Source organism: Odocoileus virginianus, chromosome 24 (assembly GCF_023699985.2).
Source record: "Odocoileus virginianus isolate 20LAN1187 ecotype Illinois chromosome 24, Ovbor_1.2, whole genome shotgun sequence".
Lineage (NCBI taxonomy): Eukaryota > Metazoa > Chordata > Mammalia > Artiodactyla > Cervidae > Odocoileus > Odocoileus virginianus.
Genome location: NC_069697.1, coordinates 22933320 through 22953534, shown reverse-complemented (window position 1 = coordinate 22953534; position 20215 = coordinate 22933320). Strand labels below are relative to the sequence as shown.

Here is a 20215-nt window from a genome sequence, read left to right as displayed (position 1 = left end):
TTTTGTGTGTTTCTGCCATGTTCAGCATTTTGTTATGTGCTGACTAGCTTCTGGTGAAACCTCTTCTCCTTGTTTCCCTTCCCTGGTTGTTTTTATGAGTCAAATCACCTGTAAAAAATATGTCATCAGCTTGCCAGCAAATAGAGTACAGGTCAGCTAAAAGCTAAAAGAAATAAAAGACTAATGTTTGATTCTCAAGATGCAAGTAGAGAAAGAGAGAGATGAATGAGGCAGCAAAGTACCTTACTGAGTGGCATGCACACACCTGCCCTTCAGTGTGGAAGAGCCTTTCCCAACTTTGATGTTGAGATGAAAAGAAGATGACAGAATCTGGAAGCATTTCAAAGGCTGAGAAAGCACATACTTTCAAAAGTCTTTTCCTCTCCCAACGCTAGTAGTTCCACAGTTTCGAAAGAAAAGTTAAGAAACACCATGTGATTTTATGGCATTCTAATTGGACTTTGTATTCTGTGACACTACAGACTAGGTGGAAAACTATAACTGCTTTCGTGAAGAAGAAATGTATTTTAATTAGTTAGATTTTCCAGGGATTTTACAAGTTATAGTCTTTGGAAATTGTTGCTGGTAAACTTGATTGAAACATCTCCCCGCCCCCACCCCCCACTAATTGCAAACATGTATCACTTTAAGTTGAGACAGCCCTTTTTCATGTTAGTTAATTTTCCTGGGAACCCTGTTGTTGTTCAGCCTCTAAGTTGTGTCTGACTCTTTGTGACCTCATGGACTGCAGCATGCCAGGCTTCCTTGTTCTTCACCATCTCCTGGAGTTTGCTTAAATTCATGTGTGTTGAGTTGGTGATGCTATCTAACCCTGTGACTAGATATAATTCCAAACTGAAGCTCAAAGAAGATGGATATCTTCCTAAGTCCACATGATAGACGAAAACATTGAAGTCAGTTTTCATATGCTAATTCCAATGCTATTTCCCCTTCCAACACTTAACATGTGAAAAGAATAATCTAGAACTGAGTATACACTGCATGAGCAATTATTAGCATAGCTATAATAATGGTAATATTATAATAATAGTAGTAATAATAACGTTGTTATGAGCATGGATTTTGGAGTTAGATGTATCTGGCAGTTGTCTGGAGCATCAGGGCAACTGGGCTATGTCTCTCTAGTATCTAAGGCTAGCTCATGTAAAGCCTTCTTTACATCGTGACTGAGCTCCAAAAGCAGCAAGAATGAAGGTGAATCCCAGTGCATAAGCATTTTTCAAACCTCCTCTAGCATCATCTTTGCCAGTGACTCATTGATCAAAGCAAGTCAGATGGCCAAACCTAGATTCCTGTGGTGGGGAATAGACTCCTACTCCTCCTGGGAGAAGCTGCAAAATAAATTGTTACTTCTCTCTCCACTCTCGAATTGATCATGAATAGTAGAATTTGAGAAGTGTTAAGTACATATAAGATGAATGATCATCCTAGCATTAGTCTCTTAACCACAAATCCCTCCTCTCAAGGGTGTTAATAAAACTTGTAAGACTTAGTTATCTTTTTTCTCCTGGTTTTGGTTTAGATATTTTTAGATTCTCCTTGAAGTTCGGCATCATCTTTCAGTTCCTTTCTACATCCTCTAATGATCCAAACCTGGGTCGGTCACTTCATTTTGGCTCATGTTTTAAGTATGTCACCTAAAAGTGCTCACCAGGTTCGGACACTATGAATTTCGTATTTATGTTGCCTTAGTGCTTTCTGTTCCTGTTTGGTATTCCACAGGATCCCCACATTATGAACTTTCTGGAGATGAGAATTCCTCATGTGTTTGCTAAAATTCTGCAAATATCTCCTAGAAGTTGATCTTTATAACAATGGTGAGAGTGATTTAATGGACGTCCCCAGTTACAGGCTGAGTGTTCCTTTACTTCTCCCTTTCAGAACTCGACGACACTTCTTTTCTTCACAATTCAGTGTTTTGCTGCTATAGCATTTGGAATTAATAGTTCTCCACTTGCTGTCTTATCCATAAGTGTCACTGTTAAACATTTCATACCCATTTCCATAACGATTATACTGCCCGATGAATGTGTCAGAATGGAATTTGATGACTTTGAGAGTTTCAGAAGATCCTCTCTGCTCGGGTCCCTATTCAGACTCATCTCTTATAATTCACCCTCTTGTTTGCTGACCTTCTGTCTTTCTTCACAGCCTTTGTACACTGTTGTTCTCTGTGACTGAAAGTTCTTGTCCCATCTCTTTGCTTGATATTTCCTCTCATCTCTCAGGTCTCCGTTTAAATGTCACTCCTAGGAGAGATTGTTTCTTTTGTTTTAAATAGCTTTATTGAGAAAAACTGCACTCCATAAATTTACCTATTTAAAGTGTACAATACAGAGGTTTTTAGTATATTTATAGAGTTTTTCAACCATCACCATAATCTAATGTTAGAATGTTTTCATCACATTAGAAAGAAAACTTAGCAGCCACTCATTCCCCACCCTTCCCTCCAATCCTAGGAACCATTAATAAACCTTCTGCCTGTGTAGATCTGTCTATTCTGGAAATTTCTTATAAATGAAATGATAGAATATATTGTGTTTCATGATTTGCTTTTTTTCACTAAAGTAAGGCTTTCAAGTTGCATCGATGTAGCATGTACTAGTATTTCACTCCTTTTAGTGGCCAAATAATATTCCATTGAATGTATTGATATTTACCACCTTTTGTTTCTCATTCATTAGTTGATGGACATTGGAGTTGTTTCTACTACTTGACTCCTATGAATAATGCTACTGTGAATGTTCATGTACAAGCTTTTGTGTGGACATTATGGTTCATTTCCCTTGGATAGATACCAAGAGTAGAACTGCTGGGTTCTATGATAAATCTATGCTTAACTTTTCAAGGAACTTGCAGACTATTTTCCAAAAGAGACTTTTTCTGACCATCCATCTAAAAAACAAACCCATCCTCTTTCTGTTACTCTAAGTGATGACTTTATTTCTTTTTAGCACCAATAACAAACTGAAATTAAACTTTTATTTATTGGGTCTGTACAACCAAACTGTGAGCTTTATTATGGGAAGGACCATGTCTTTCTTATTCATTGCTCCACCCTCAACACTTAGTATGTACCTAGTATTTTTTCTGTTGTTTAGTCAGTTGCTAAGTTGTGTCTGACTCTTTTGCAACCCCAAGAACTTTAGTCCACCAGATTCCTCTCTCCATTGGATTTTCCAAGCAAGAATACTGGTTTGGGTTGCAATTTCCTTCTCCAGAGGATCTTCCCAACCCAGGGATCAAACCCTTGTTTCCTCCATTGTCAGATGGATTCTTTAGCATTGAGCCACCAGGGAAGCCTAGTATACAGTGAATGTTTAATAAATATTTGCTGAGTAGTTGAAGAATGAGTGAACAAGACTAGGAAATATTTGTGTCAGGCTATTGGGAAAAGATGGTGGGGATGGGGTGGCTGGGACAGACAGGATTTTAAGAGAGCCAGTCATGAAAATTATAATCAAAATTTTTTGCTAAAAATAGAGTTATGATGCTTTGGTATAGCAAGTAACAGAAAAATACCATTTTAAATTGGAGATAGGACGGGCTCTGGGTACAGATAATTTAGGGCTCAGTGACATCATCAAGGACCCAGGTTATTTTCATCTCTCCACTTGGCTATCCTAGGCATCCTCTCTTCCAAGGTAATCATCCTGGTGTCGCTACCAGTGATACTAGCTACATGATCTTTTTCATGTCTAACAGAAAAAAGCTTTTTTCAGTAAACTGTGAGGCCTTCCTTTCAGTGTTTTTAGGTCAGTTTAGTCACAGGCACACACTTTAACCAAAAGGGATGCAAGGGAGCATTGCATCCGTGGGCTTAGACTGCTCAGCATCTACCCCTGTAAATGGAATTTGACTGAATGAGCAATGAAGAACTAAATGAACAGGAATTTATTATAAAGGAAGGAGAAGGTAGAGATTGAATGCTGAGTATGCCACCTGCAGTGGAGCAGATAGAACTTGATTTGCGTGAGCCACAATCTCTCAAAGTCTAATCCAGTAGGAAAGAGCATGGCAACAGTAGGATTGCCAGCTCTCTGGTGGACCCAGTGGAGGGAACAAGGGAGAAGAATTAGGCCAGAGGCTGGAAAACTTTTTCTCTAAAGGACCAGATGGTAAATATTTTAAGCTTTGCCAGCCATTCAGGCTCTGTTGTAACTACCAACTCTGCCACTGTAGCATGAAAGCAGTCATAGCCAACATATAAACAATGTGCATGGCTTGCTCTAATAAAAACTTATTTACAAAGCCAGGCAGCAGGCCATATTTGGCCTGCTGGTTCTACTTTGCCTATTTTTGGCCTAGACTCTGGATACTATCCACCTAATTATCTTCACTATTAGAAAAACAACTGAGAAATCATGCTTTCTTGAAGTTGGATTGGTATTTTAATTCTTTTATATACCTTTATTATTCAAGGATACTGGTTGATTCTCCTCTAAGCTGGAAGATTAAATTTATAGATATCTGATATTTATTGGGCACCTACTATATGTCAGGCCCCTTTGCGTTTTACTCTTTGTCTAATTGCTTTCTTGCTGCTTTCAAGATTTTCTGTTCATCATTGGCTTTTAACAGTTTGACTCTGATGTGTGCAGGTGTGAATCTCTTTTGAGTTTATTTTACTTTGAATTTTTTGAGCTGCTTTGATGTACAGATTAATGTTTTTCATAAAACTTGAGACTTTTAGGCCATTATTTTTATTTGTCTGCCCATTTTTCTCTACTCTTTCTGGTACGCCCATCACATATGTCAGTGAATTTAACAGTGTCCATAGGACTCTCAGACTCTATTTTTCTTCACTTTTTTCCCTCTCTGTTCTGCAGACCGGATAATCTCTACTGAGCTATCATCAAGTTCACTGATTCTTCTTTTGCTAGCTCAGATAGGCTGTTGGGCCCCTCTATTGAATCTCTCACTTCTACTACTGTACTTTACATTCCAGAATGTCTATTTAGCTTTTAATTTCTGTCTCTTTGTTGCTATTCTACATTTGAATAAATCATTGGTATCATATTTTCTTTTAATTAAAAAAGTTTTCCTTTAATTTTTAAAAATATAATAGGTGCTTTAAAGTCTGATAAATCCAACATCTGGGCCCCATAAAGAAAGCTTCTATCTTCTGCTTTATTCCTGTGTATGAATCACATTTTTCTTTTACTTTGCATGTCTGATAATCTTTTTACTAAAAACTGGACATTTTAGGTAATATATTATAATGACAATGGTTTTGATCCCCTCCACTTTCCAGAAGTATATCTTGTTTAATTTTGTCTCTCACACACACACACACACACAAAACCCTATTAGGTGATATAACGTGTAACTCACCCAGAAAGAAAATAACTCTGAGACACAGTTCCCTTTTGGGAGCTAGTTTTTCCTAGTTTTGGAACATAGCCCAAATGGGTACACCTAAAAGAGGCATGATATATAATGACACTGTGGTCAGTGTAGAAATAATGAATTGGCTGAGAAGGTCTAACTAAGCCTATAGGATAGTGATAAACTCCATAAAATCCTCTACAGTATACTAATATAAACTACTAGGGTGTTCAAGGAATCTGAGAGCTCAAACTATTTATTTACTTATTTATTTTTGGCTGTGCTGAATATTTGTGGCTGCGTGTGGGCTTTCTCCAGTTGCAGCGAGTGGGGGCTACTTTCTAGTTGCGGTGCGAGGGCTTCCCATTGCTGTGGCTTCTCTTGTGCAGCACAGGCTCTAGATGGGTGGGCTCAGTAGCTGTGAAATGTGGGCTTAGCTGTTCTGCCGCATGTGGGGTCTTCCCAGACCAAGGATCCATTTAGTGTCCCCTGCATGTCAAGGTGGATTTTTTTAACCACTGGACCACCAGGGAAGCCCCTCAAAATATTAACATACAATTTTCTGTCCAATATTGCATAGTTAAAGTATATATTATTATTATTTCCCTTTTGCCTACAAGAAAATTGGACCTAAACCTGACATTCCTTTGTTCACAACAATTTTATGAAATATTTTTTAAAAATTCCCCTTGTCATTTAAGTAATATTAAGTTAAAAATAAAAACTATAATAAACAAATAGTGGTTGATACAAAGGTGGGCCATGTGATTTCTGAGATCTCATTTAGGGCTAACTTACAGACAGACTAATAGATTTACAAATCAGCAAAGTTAGAATTAAAATAAAAGTACATCCCAAGTCTTCGCTTTCTGGGCAGATGCCAGAATGTTCAGTGCCCTGGCCAGACTTTAGTATTGCCCAAGAATGAAGTTTATGCCAAGAAAATGTCCCCCTGAATATTTGTTACATGAAATTAAATGTCCAAGGTGAGGATTATATATGCGAAACAAACAAGGAGGTGATTTCCCTCCACTTGCTCGTCTAGAGTGGCCCCCTTCCTCATCCCCTCCCTGTCTTCCTTGATAACAGTAGCAGATTAATACACCACCATCTGTTGGTGGTATTTTGGGAACTCACAGAAGCCCAAAACACTATGCCTCATGGCTAAGTCCTGCCCCTGTGTAATTTCATCCTGGGCACCACAGACCATTCCTTGGCACAGGGTACAGTCTGCTTTCAGCAGAACTGAAGGCTCTGAAAAAGAGAAGGCAAAAACAAACCAAAAAAGTTGCTTCCAAAGAGAATTTGTTATCTGTTAGTGATCTTTTAAACCAGTCCCCTCCCCCTTCTTTTTTTTTTACTTTTGGTAATCTATTATTTAGTAAACTGGGCACTGGATATGGCTATTCATTTTATGCTTTATAAATTTTATATGTCTTAAATGCTGTGTGTTACATTACTTTTTGTTATTGCAATTTTTAAAAACTTATATTGTGTATTTAACGAACAGTGTTACGGTTTCATGTGAATAGTGAAGGGATTCAATCATACACATACATGTATCCATTCTCCTCCAAACTCCCCTCCCATCCAGACTGCCACATAACATTGAGCAGAATTCCCTGTGCAATATAGTAGGTCTTTGTTAAAGCAACCCCCCTTTTGCACATCTGTCATCCCACCACAGGGGATTCTTGGTGAGAAGGTTCAGAAGCTTGCATCAGCAGGAAGGTGAGTAAGAAAGGAGGTGGGCTGGGACCCTTGCTGCCAGGATTCGGTGTGCAAGGCAGCACTGTGTCAGCAGGGGACAGCTGCTTTAGCTAGAACTCCTCCTACGTTGCATGAGACTCCTCACAGAAATAACAGCTCAAGGCTGGGTTGCCCAGGGTGAGAGGGTAGGCTATTCAAGAAAGCGATGCTCTCTAGGCGCCAAGGCATGGGATTTCTATTTCTGCTTTTTTCATTGGTTTTGTCACTTTGCCCCTCCAGCCCACCTGTTAGACTGTGCATTTGATTAAGCCAAAAGCACCTCTTTTATACAGGGAACTATTATTCTTTCATTAGATGATGAGCCTCTCTATTGAACTTCACACTAGGCTGTGGATATTCTGTGAACATCCTTCAGCTTCTGTTTTCTCATCTGGGAAAGAGAAACCATAATGGCTATAAATGGACTTGTGAGACTTAATAAAAGCAACACTTCTTGAAAAGTTACAAGCTGTCTCGCTCTGTTTGAAGTGCTTTACATATATTAGATCGTTTAGTACTAACAACAGTTCTATAAGGTGGGTGCTGTTGTTATTGCTATTTTAAGACAAGGGAACTGAGCCACAGAAAGGTTGAGAAATAGGCCCATGTTCATACAATTAGGAAATGGAAGAGCTAGTTTCAATACCTTTGACAGTCTAGCTCTAAAGAGTTTGTAACCATTATGTAACACTGCCTTGACCAGTAGTTAAGACTGTACTTCCAATTCAGGGGGCATGGGTTTGGTCCCTGGTCAGGGAACTAAGATTACACATGCTGGGTGGTGCAGCCAAAAATAAATAAATAAGTAAAAATAAAAGTATGTATTTAAGGCACGGCACATAGTAGGCTCCAAATAAATGTAATCTATCAAGATAATTATAATTACAAGACTGAAAATCTCCTGAGTGCAGTGAGATCACCTCATGCTGAGCATCCCTAGACACCTAACAGTCCCTAAACAGTATCTTGAATTTAGTAATTGCCCATTGTGTATTTGTTTAATTGAATCCATTTTATCAGTGCAATTTATACTTCGTCTCTGTGCCAGGTGCTATGCTGAGAAGAAGGAAGACACAAAGAAGGTCTAGACATGAACACGTAGTGTGATGCTATTCATCCAGAAAAGATAATATAATAAAATGCTAGACTGCATTAATAGACATATAAAGTATAGGGAATATAAAATTGACACCTCCCTGTTTTTCACCGCACAAATTCTACCTATCCAAATCTAGATGGTTCTTGAAGATACACATGTGTATCCATCTCTCTCACTCCTTCCCTAGACCAAGCTGCCATCCTCTCTCATGGACCAATGATATGACCTCTTAACTGGTACCCAGCATTTACTTTGGTTCCTCACCAATCTGTTTGATCATGTCACCTCATTGCTTTGTTATTAAGCCCTTGTGTGATTTGTTACTTGTAAGATTAAATTCAAGATACAGCATAGGAATACCTGCATATCCAGTCACTACCTGCCAATCACTCCAGCCTTATTTGCACCACTCTGGACTCTAGCCACACTGTTTTTATTTTTAATATTTATTTCTTGGGCTGTGCTTAAATTCAGCATTAGAATTCGTTGTTGCAGCATGTGGGGATCCAAGGATTGAACCTGGGCCCCCTGCTTTGGGAGCAAGGATTTTTAGCCACCGGACCATCAGGGAAGTCGCTAGCCACACTGCCTTCTATCGGTCCTTTGAGTGCACTGGGCTCAACTCCTTCCTCATAGCCTTTTGTATATGTATTTTTGCATCCAGTTGCAATACAGTTCTATGTCAGCTGTCCACCCAATTCAATCAGCCAGAGCCAAGGCATCGGGACCACATGGCATGATAATCATGGCTGGAGAGCCCATTTCCATGACAGTGTAGATGGGAAGTGGTGAATGGGAAGGGATGTGTCTCAGAGAAGGGAAGTTTTGACCTGCTGAGATGTATATGCCAGCCTTCCCTTCAAGGAAGGTATTCAGGCGGAGGCAAGGTGACCACCCACCAGGAATGTGATAGAAGGGAGTCCTGTACTCTTAAAAGCTGTAACCTGATGGTGTCTGTCATCTCAGCCAAATCAATGAGTCCATGAAATTTTGTGTTCTAAATGAGACCCATTTCTGTCTTTTTCATAGCCAAGTAATTAATATCAATGATGTTTAATCAGGATGGAGGCATGATGCTCAGCAAAAAAGGAACCACTGTGAGGGAATGGATGTGGCCTTCGAAGGGAAAACTTGACGATCCAGTTGAAATTTGGGTATTATTTTACAATTTATCATTCTTTTGTTCATCTTTATTCTGTAACACTAATTTACTTTGAGTTTTTAAAATAAACTATTGTGAGTAGGAGGATTAAGAGGTCTGAATTATTCAGTTTAGTGGTCTACACTAGCCAGTTGATCTGATAAATTTTTATTTCAGTCCTTCACTTCACTTGGTCCTTTTTAAAATGGATTTGTCTTTGTTCAGCAGCAGTAGTTTTAAAAAGTTATTACTAGAAAAGAAATTCATGCCTACTAAGAAAAAATTTTAAAGGGGACAGCCTTTATGCAGGGCCAGAAGACTATTGCCAAATGGGACTGTGGGTCTAGGCTTGCTCTATTTTATGATTTTTTTAGAAGTCATAAATTCAGGTTTTTTAATGAAATATCCTGATATTTTAAAGTTGGCAATTAGCTCAAACTCTGAGAATACTAAACCAAACATCTCTGAGCTATCAGTCTGAAACTTATGGGCTAGACTTGGTCTGTTCACAAATAGTTACTGTGTGTGTGTGTGTGTGTGTGTGTGTGTGTGTGTGTGGACTGCACTTTGCCTCCAGGGCAATTGCATATGCGGTGCTGGTGGTGTCCTGAGCAGCCAGCCTCAGCAGCACCACAGACATATAGAGCCGTGCAGTCCAGTGTGACAGCCACAGGCATCCATGGTTATGGAACCCTTGAAATACACTGTAAATGTAAGCCACACACAAGATTTCAAAGACTTAATACAAATGAGAGAATGTAAAATATCACGAATCATTTTTACATCATTATACACTTAAACGTTGATTCTTGAATATATTTGGCCATAAAATATTATTAAAATGAATTCCACCTGCTTTTATTCTTTTTAATGTGACTATTAGAAAATTTTATATTATTTATGTGGCTCATATTGTATTTCTACTGGACAGGCGTGAAAAGTACCTCCGGGTCTGTCCTACACGATTTACAAAATCCATGGTATCATCTTATATATACTATTTAGACGGTTATTTTTAAAGAGGTTCTACTCAGTTCTAGAGTTAGGGAAGTAAAGAGCAGGTAAAGAAACTGTACCAGGTAAGCCTGTATGTGAAAGCTTCCTGACAGTCAGGAATCAGGGTTTCCTTACTCTTTTTTTCTAAAAAATTCAGGGTTGCAATGGGATAAATTATTCAATTCAAATTCCTCCAGCTGGAGGCCTTCAGGAAGCAAGGGAGTATAACTTGTAACCAAATAAAAGTCCTTGCATGCTTAATGAAGCTGACTCAATTAGGACACTTCATCTGTAGTAAGCCTTTTAAATTTGCTCTACAAATCTGCAGATATTCATTTGAGCTTTAAGAAGTTATTTATTTGTCATTAGCTTTCCATCTCACTTATAAAATACCTCCAACTTTAATAAGTTTCACAATAATATTAAGGTTCGTAAAACTTCTAAGGACTTGGCAGGCATAAATTACTTTTCTCAACATCAAGGGAATCAGATGTTACCAAGTGTGTCTTATGGGCGAGATCATTTGTGTCTTAGACTTGAATTAGGGCTCAGAAGTACTTGTAAACTGACCCAGCATTTTTGCAATAAAAAATGAATCTTTCTCTATAAGACATAATTACATTAATTCCAAATAATTTCTCTCCACTTCTCTTTCTTCTCTCAATAAATCAAGCACCAATGAATTGACAGTACCAAAACCTAAACCTCACTTCTGACTTAATGGAATTAGACTGAAGCTGTTTGTGAATATTGGTCTGAAATTTCCTTCTGTGCATCATGTAAATGTCTATGATTTCCACCTGAATTATGAGAATGAGAATTCTGGGCAGGAATTAACAATCCTTTCTATTGCCTCTAGGTGAATAAGTTCATTACCGTGAAGATTTCTGGACGCTTTGCCATCACCTTGGTCTACTAATGGCATCCCCAAAGCATAAGTCTATCTCTGGCACCTGTAAAATGCAAACCTTTTCCTCCACAGTTACCTGAGGAGGTAGGTCCAGCAGTTTCATTAATCATCTTCATGTTATCACCTCAGCACAGACCAGAGCAGAACAATGTTGACTCATAGTTTAGTATTGCCTGATGATTTCGATTAATCAATAAGGATTTTGACATCTTGGCTAGTTAAAAATCCTTCCATGACTCTTTATTGACCTCATCTGAGAAATAACTGAAAGTTTGAGATGAGGAGAAGTTAGAAAGGTAGAAGTAGGAGTAAAAAGAATACTTAGTTTCTTCTAAGGCCATGATTCCTGAGCTTTGGAGAATTAATTTCTGGTGTCCTAATCAGTTGCACTGCTTACATTTATATAATCTATGATTTCTTTAAAACAGTGTGGCACTTGTTTTTTCTAAAGTGAAATATAATAAGTCAATTTAAGTTTTCTTTTTTTAAGCATATAAACATTCCAAAGGAACTTGGAGATGTTAGAGCAGTGTTAAATCTATGGCTCAGAATAACTTAATAACCATTTCACAATTGCACAAAATCTCTGTTGAGGAATTTTAGACTAAAGCTTTTGTTTCTCAAGAGGTGAGACAAAATATTACTATCTCCAATTTAATGTAGTTAAGCAGTGAGCTAACTTGATTGATTTTGATCAAAACTTTTGACACTTTAAATTTTTTAGTGCATTTGTGTTAATGGTACACATATTTCAGAACATGTATGAACACATATAAAATATCTTTATTTTTAGGGACAGACATCAAAACTATGTTACTATGTTACTCATGGTAATAAAATTACCATGGTTATTTCACATATGCTGAAGTTTGATAATTTTTGCATAAATAGTGTCTTTATGTCAAATTTCTTGCCTCTCTGGGTTTTATGAACCATGTCATCTGAAAACAGCTTACAATCTCTCTCAGTCATTCCACAATGTCAATACTGTGTCCGAAGAAGTCAGGAAGCTATTCAAGGCCTACAAAGTGAAGTGCAAGCAAATGAAATGCATAACACAGAACAAAGATTTAAGTTCAAAATAGTCTCTATTTTAATATTTCAGGCAAATAAGGACATTGGTTTTATATTATTCTAGTGTTATTTTTCTCTTCTGACATAGTCTTAGAAAAAGAACCAAAGAATTGAGCTATTGAACACAGATAGGCCCATTTATCTGGAAGGAGCACATGCTGACTTGTTTATTTGTATTTAACTTAAAAAAAAAATCTTAACCATTTTTATATGTGCTTTTCAGTGGCATAAGTACATTCACATTGTTTTGCAACCTTGTCATCACCACCATCCATCTCCAGAACTTTTTCATTTTGCCAAACTGAAACTATGTACCCATTAAACAATCCCCCTTTCTCCCCTCTCCCAGCCTCTGCCAACTGCCATTCTACTTTCTATCTCTATGACTTCAGTTCAGCTGCTAAGTCTTGTCTGACTCTTTGTGACCCTATGGACTACAACACGCCAGGCCTCCCTGTCCATCACCAGCTCCCAGAGCCTACTCAAACTCATGTCCATCGAGTTGGTGATGCCATCCAACCGTCTCATCCTCTGTTGTCGCCTTCTCCTCCTGCCTTCAATCTTTCCTAGCATCAGGGTCTTTTCCAATGAGTCAGTTCTTCGTATCAGGTGGCCAAAGTATTGGAGTTTCAGCTTCAGCATCAGTCCTTCCAATGAATATTCAGGACTGATTTCCTTGAGGATTGACTGGTTTGAGCTCATTGCAGTCCAAGGGATTCTCAAGAGTCTTCTCCAACACCACAGCTCAAAAGCATCAATTCTTCGGTGCTCAGCTTTCTTTATAGTCCAACTGTCACATCCATACATGACTACTGGAAAAACCACAGCCTTGGCTAGACGGACCTTTGTTGGCAAAGTAATGCCTCTGCTTTTTAGTATGCTGTCTAGGATGCTCATAGCTTTTCTTCAAAGTAGCAAGCGTCTTTTAATTTCATGGCTGCAGTCACCATATGCAGTGATTTTGGAGCCTCAAAAAGTAAAGTCTCTCACTGTTTCCATTGTTTTCCCATCTATTTGCCATAAAGTGATGGGACTGGATGTCATGATCTTCATGTTTTGAATGTTGAGTTTTAAGCCAACTTTTTCTCTCCCCTCTTTCACTTTCATCAAGAGGCTCTTTAGTTCTTCTTTGCTTTCTGCCATAAGGGTGGTGTCATCTGCATATCTGAGGTTATTGATATTTCTCCCGGCAATCTTGATTCCAGCTTGTGCTTCATCCAGCCCAGCACTTTGCATGATGTACTCTGCATATAAGTTAAATTAGCAGGGTAACAATATATAGCCTTGACATACTCCTTTCCCAATTTGGAACCAGTCTGTTGTTCCGTGTCTGGTTCTGACTGTTGCTTCTTGACCTGCATACAGATTTTTCAGGAGGCAGGTATATCTCTATGACTTAGATTACTCTAGGTACCTCATATAAGTGGATTTGTGCAGTATTTGTCCTTTTGTAACTGTCTAAGTTCACAACTGAGCGACTGAACTGAAAGTTCACTTAGCATAATGTCCTCAACGTCTGTCCTTGTTGTATCATGTGTGTCAGAATTCCATCCTTTTTAAGGCTGAATAATATTCCATATTCCATATTTTATCTGTTCGTCTGTTGGTAGACACTTGGATTGTTTCCATATTTTAGCTATTATGAATAATGCTGCAATGAATAATGGTGTTCAAATCTCTCTTCAAGTTCCTGCTTTCAATTTTTTTGGATATATTCCCAGAAGTGGAATTGTTGGATCATATGGTAATTCTATTTTTTAGTTTTTGAGGAATCACCCTACTGTTTTCCATAGCTGTTACACTATATTACATTCCTAGCACCAGTACACAAGTGTTCCAATTTCTCTGTATATCCTCACCACCATTTTTTATTTTCTTTTAAAAAAAAAAAAAAGGTGCCATCCTAAAGGGCATGAGGGTGGTTATATTTAACTTTTTAAAAATCAACTTTATTGAAAAATGATTTATTTACAGTAAAATCATGCACTTTAAATTTATACCCGATGAGTTTTGACAAGTGTATAACCTATGTAACCACAACCATCACAATTAAGATATAATTTCTAACACACCTAAAGGTCCCCATGTGTCCCTTTCCCAGTCAGTTCTCCCTGTTCCTGGCCCCAGATAGTCAGTTCTTTCTGTCACTGTTAATTAGATATGTATTTCTAGTGTTTCATATAGGGACAGTCGTTCACACAAGAAGAACCAGTAGGCACTCTTTCCCTCCTGGTTAATTTTGGTCAGTTTAATGTATCTGAGAGTCATCCATGTTATTGTATATATCTGTTTCTCCCTTTGTATGGGTGAGTGGTATTGTCTTGTATGGATATACCACACTTGATCCTTTCACAAGTTGGACATTTGAGTGGACCATTTGAATGTCCTTTCACCAGTGGACATTTGTTTTCAGTGTTTGGTTATTATGATTAAAGCCAAAATAAACATTTGTATACACATTTTAAAAAATTAATTATCTTCTCTCATAAAACAATGGTGGCAAAAGATGGTAGTGATTTTGTTGGCTATACCTACTCAGTGAAATTTAAAGTTTACAATTTGTTTTGGTTTCCAACATTTTTTGAAATTTAGTGTCCATTCAATCCTGCATTTATGAGCCCTTGTTTCTAGAGAGAGCACTAAATGGCATTTGGGACCAGATAGCTCTTGGTTATGCAGTACCACCTGGCATTTTTCAAAACACATCCCTTGTCCCCACAAACTATCAATAAATGCCTGTTATGCCATCAGTCAAAGGCACATTTCTGAATGTCCAAAAGGAAAGATGTTTTCACTTGGGTTGAGAACTTTTCTATACCAATTATCCCTGGGGATATATTTAGGTATATAGTGTGGGGAGATCAGTCATAAGATTACTGCACTAATCTAGCCAAGATACTGTGGACTGGACTAACGCAGTGAGGATGGAAAATAGATGAGAGTACAAGTTAAGTGGGAGGCAGAAGTCATAGGACTGTTTTCTGGTTTATGTGTTGAGATGAAGAATCAATCACTAAGGAAGAGGAGGTAGAATAAGGAAAGAAGAGGGCAGGTAAGCCAACACTTAACGGCCTGGTAACCAGGTAGGAGGAGAACCATGTGGACACGATGAGCTCTGTGTCTGTTCCCCTCTCCCTGTAGTACACTACAGGGGTTGGAAAGCTGAAAACTATTTCCAGACACCCTGGCACATGGATTTCTGGATTAAGGCCATCAGTTAGATGCATTGATGTGAGATTTGGAAGATGGAAATAAGGGAAAACCTTCTTGCTTAGGCAAGCAAAATCATGAAAAAATTGGGTTTTCCCATAATAGTGCTGCATCGTCCAGTCATGGATACTGAGATGTAACTGTGGCAGCTTCCAAGTTCCGAGGACACAGTGTCAGTTCACTGCTCCTGAGCCCAACAGCCTAGTGGCTGTTCCCTGAATGCACCTTCCTGACCTGGCAGAGGCAGCAGCCTCCCTGGCCAGTCAGTTTGGTGTTCTGGGAGCAGCTAGAGATTGCCACTTCTGCTCTTTCAGGGATTTTATAATTATATACAAAATAGCTGGAGAAGATTTTATTTCCTGAAATTGAAAACTACACACAAAATAAAGGGAAAGAGTTTCAAGATGAGGGAGCGGTAACAGGGTGAGCCTTTCAGGGAAGCCAAGCAAATGAGAAGTAAAAAGTATCTATTGGTTTTGTCTCTATGGGGATCAGTAGTGACTTCAACAAGAGCCATTTCAGGGACAGATTGAAGTAGAATCCTGATTACAATAAGTTGAGGAACAGATATCTGAATACTGTACATAGAGATTCTTGTGTTACTGTTGGCATTTGCCTATGCTTTGGATTAGTTTGGTATGAAAGAAGAGGGGTGTTTTAGACCCCAGCTCTCTCAAAATTTTCTAGACTGCTTAACTTCTTACATGTCAAACCACTTAAATGCCTCACTCTGCATTGGTGAGCTTTCTGATCCCCAGATTGCCACGACAGTGGTCCTCAAATTCCCCTTCCTCACTGTGGCAGACTTAACAGCATCCCCATAGGTTTGGTTCTGTAGTTGTTTTTGGGAGGAAACAATCTGGCAAGCTTGCATTCAGAAGACACGATTTCTTTCCTGTGAACCCCAAATCCTGTTTCCCTCTATTTGCTCTGCTACATCCTTCTGAAGTGCCTTTCCCTCCCCATAATTTCCACACCTCTGCATTTGATGCCACATGAGAAGGCCCTTTCTGCTTTCTGCCTCAGATGGAAAAAGGCAAATCCATGCACTCTGGTCCAGGCCTCTATAGCTTCTCTCACTGAGTGGGATAATCTTCAGTGCTTAACTTGTCAGGGGATCTCGGTACTGTTAAACTGGTGATCATTTTTTAGTTATTTAATACAAAACAATATTTATAAATGATGCTCCTTAGAGTATTTTCAAACTGACTGAAATATGCTTATAGTCACAGTTTTCCAATATAAGGAATTTACTTTTTTCCCCCATATGCATGGTCTTTAGTTTCTAAGGGAAGAAATATCACAAAAGAAAACCCTCTGATGTTCATAGAATGTGGTAAGTGCCTGTGTAGGGGGGAAGTAGATGACAAAGCAGCGTGTACTGTTTGATTCCACTTTTGTTCAAAGAAAGATACATTCTTGGGACTTCCCTGGTGATCCAGAAGTTAAGACTCCACACTTCTGATGAAGGGTGCATGGGTTTGATCCCTGATGGGGGAACTAAGATCTCGAATGCCATGCAACCAAATAAGAAAAGAAAAATATATTCTTATAAGTATATTTTAAAAGACTGAAAGGATGTATGGCTATTTTTTGTGTTGAATACATTACTTTTGAAATACGAAAAAAATTTTTTTGAAATGTGTAAAGAACTCACAAAGGTAAAAACAATATGGATAATATTAACAGAGAAACCAAATCAGAAAAAAAAATATGTTTAATGTGATGCAGTTCTGAAGGTGTGAGTGCTGTAATTTATATTCATTTCTCTCAGATTTAGGATGAGGACTCCTTCTCCACAGGGCATGAAAAGGCTTCTTGTGTTATTTCCTTAATAAAGATGGACATATTTATCTCTTGAATTCACAAATAGCACAAAGTAAGTATCAGAGTCCCTTTTTGTAACTTCTGAAAACTCCTACAATCAGCAGTTTTCCCTTCCCCTCAAAAATAAATGTTCAAGGTTGTGTGAGCAAGAATCTTCTCAACTGTGACAACTTACCTTTTAAAAATAATTTTGGAAGATGGATTCTTTGCTTTTTAGATGTTTCATATTTTCTTTGTAGTTTATTTCCAAAGGAGAATGTTAAAGCATGACATTTCAAAGAAAGTTTTTTGTTGTTTCATTTCTTCCTGATAATTTGTTTTCACAGGAATAGCTGATGAGTTAATTTTAGCATACCAAAACACCAACAATTGTAATAAATCTATTATTGAGCAAGGAAGACCTATCACAGCCAAAAGTAAATAAATAATTTTTCAAAAAAGATAAAATAAGTATTATGAATCCAACTCAACCAAAAAAGCCCAGTGAAAAATGAAACAGTAAAACAACTTTGTATAACACAAAACCTGTAACTGAATGAAATAAAAATGTTGGTAATCTGGAAGTGCCTATTGCTCTTTCTTCCTCTTTTGTTTACTTATTTTAATTTTTTTGACTGTGCCAAGTGGCATGTGGGATCTTAGTTCCATGACCAGGAATCATGTATCCCCTGTAGTGGAAGTGTGTGTGCGCGCGCGCGCCTAGTCACTCAGTTGTGTCTAACTCTTTGCAACCTCATAGACTGTAGCCCACAAGACTCCTCTATCCATGGGATTTTCCAGGCAAGAATACTGGAGCAGGTTGCCATTCCCTTCTTCGGGAGATCTTCTTGACCCAGGGTTTGAACCTAGGTCTCTTGCATTTCAGGCAGATTCTTTACCATCTGAGTCACCAGGGAAGCCCCTTTTCCTTCCTCCTTTTTGAATCTGATTCCAAACAGGGATAAGGAGCCAAACAGAAGTCAAGGCATTGAGACTTCCGTGGTGGTGCAGTGGATAGGAATCCACCTGCCAATGCAAGGGACACAGGTTTGATCCCTGGTCTGGGAAGAGTCCACATGCCGGGGAGCAACTAAGCCTGTGCCGCACAACTACCGAGCCCACACGGTAGAGCCTGAGAGCAGTGACTGCTGAGCCTGCAGGCTGCAGCTACTGAAGCGTGTGTGCCTAGAGCCCGTGCTCCACCACAATGAGACGCCTGCACACCACAACAAAAAACAGTACCCACTTGCTACCCCTAGAGAAAGCCCGAGGGCAACAAAGACTCAGGGCAACCAATAAATAAATAATAAATTTTAAAAATAAAGAAAATTCAAGACATTTATTACTGAAAGTCCTCCTAGGTAGAGGTGGATTGGAGAAGATAGATTGAACCTGAGGCCAAAGTGGAGTTTCCTAAATCCTTCCCCTAGTTGAAAAAAACTAGTAACCCTATCCATCAAAGTGCAAGCTGGGAAATTGGAACAGGGAGTGGAGACACATCTATTGGTAGTTTTGTCACACGGGAATAGGATATTCAGGGCAAACTCATGCTACATATGAGCAAGTGGTCAGCAAGAGCAAACTATGTTATGACCCAAATAAGGAAAGATGGTCCAGTGTGGCAGAGTCTCACCTGCACTCCTTGGCTACTGTGGGAGAGGATATTTAAACAGAAATCTTCTTGTGCCTGCCCCGTTTATTTCAGGGTCTTTCTGTCACTCTGCTCTAACAAAATCTTTTTCATTGTAGTCCCAACAATTGTCTGAACAACATATCCTAAAAACTGTTGAAAAGGTGCCACTTTGGAGAATGTGGTCAGGTTAAGCCACCATCGTCTGCTCTTCCATTAGCTAATTGTATCCTCCCATGTGAGAGAATGAGGAGATGGAAGAAGAAACAAGACACGTCCACCCTCATAAGATTTCTTGAAAAGAGGAGACGAAGGAACCTCCTTCTATGGAAATGTGAGGAGATGAAGATTTTTCTTAATAAAAAACTCTGGCCACACTTCCAAGGCAATTAAAGAATGGTCTTTTCAAAAATGGTGCTGGGAAACTGGATAATCCACATGCAACAGAAGGAAGTTGAATCTTGTCCTTACTCTATAGAACTAAATGGTACAGCTAAAAGAAAGAAAAATACATTGGTGTAAATCTTCATGATGTTGGACTAGGCAATAATTTCCTAGACACAACAGCAAAAGCACAAGTGAAAAAAGAAATTAAAAAACAGATCAGTTGGACTTGATCAAAATTTAAAACATTTGTGTTGGAAAAAAATACCATCAAGAAAGTGAAAGACATCTTAAAGAATGGAAGAAAATATTTGTAAATCATGTATCTGATAAGGGACTTAGAATATAAAGAACTCTTACAACTAAATAATAAAAAGATGAATAAACCAATTTTTTAATTGGGGAAAAGATCTGAATAGACATTTCTTCTAAGAAGACACATAAACTTCTGTCAATTTCATTCTATTAAAAATTTTAAAGAAATTCTCTTTAGTTGTGATTAACCAACTTACTAAGCATGTAATGGGGAGAGGCTTTAAGAAAACAAGGAATCAATGTGGAGGTTTTTAATATCCAAGAAATTTTTGTAAATGGAAAAATGCGATCACTTTAGTGTTGAAATGAAAACTTATTTTATTGGAGTGACAATTAAACACCCAGTTTTTGTTAAGTTTAAAGTCAATAAAAACCTATTTATTCTATCTATAAACTCTACTAAAATAACAACTGTCTCCTTTTTTCTTGATTAATATTTGATTAACTCAAACTGAACTGATTAAACTTCATTTAACAATGACTCATATACAACTCAATGAATAACAATCCCTTATATATTTTAAAGTGTGTGTATATTTTTATATATTTTGA

At 38.2% G+C, this 20215-nt stretch overlaps 1 long non-coding RNA gene across 1 annotated transcript in view; it reads left to right on the top strand.

Moving 5' to 3' along the window:
* LOC139030913 (uncharacterized) overlaps nt 1–20215 on the top strand; it is a 39856-nt gene that overhangs the window by 2423 nt on the left and 17218 nt on the right. The window contains exons 2-3 of the long non-coding RNA XR_011483354.1: nt 9227–9351; nt 11194–11328. This is a non-coding gene — a long non-coding RNA (uncharacterized lncRNA). The remainder of the gene's footprint in view (nt 1–9226; nt 9352–11193; nt 11329–20215) is intronic.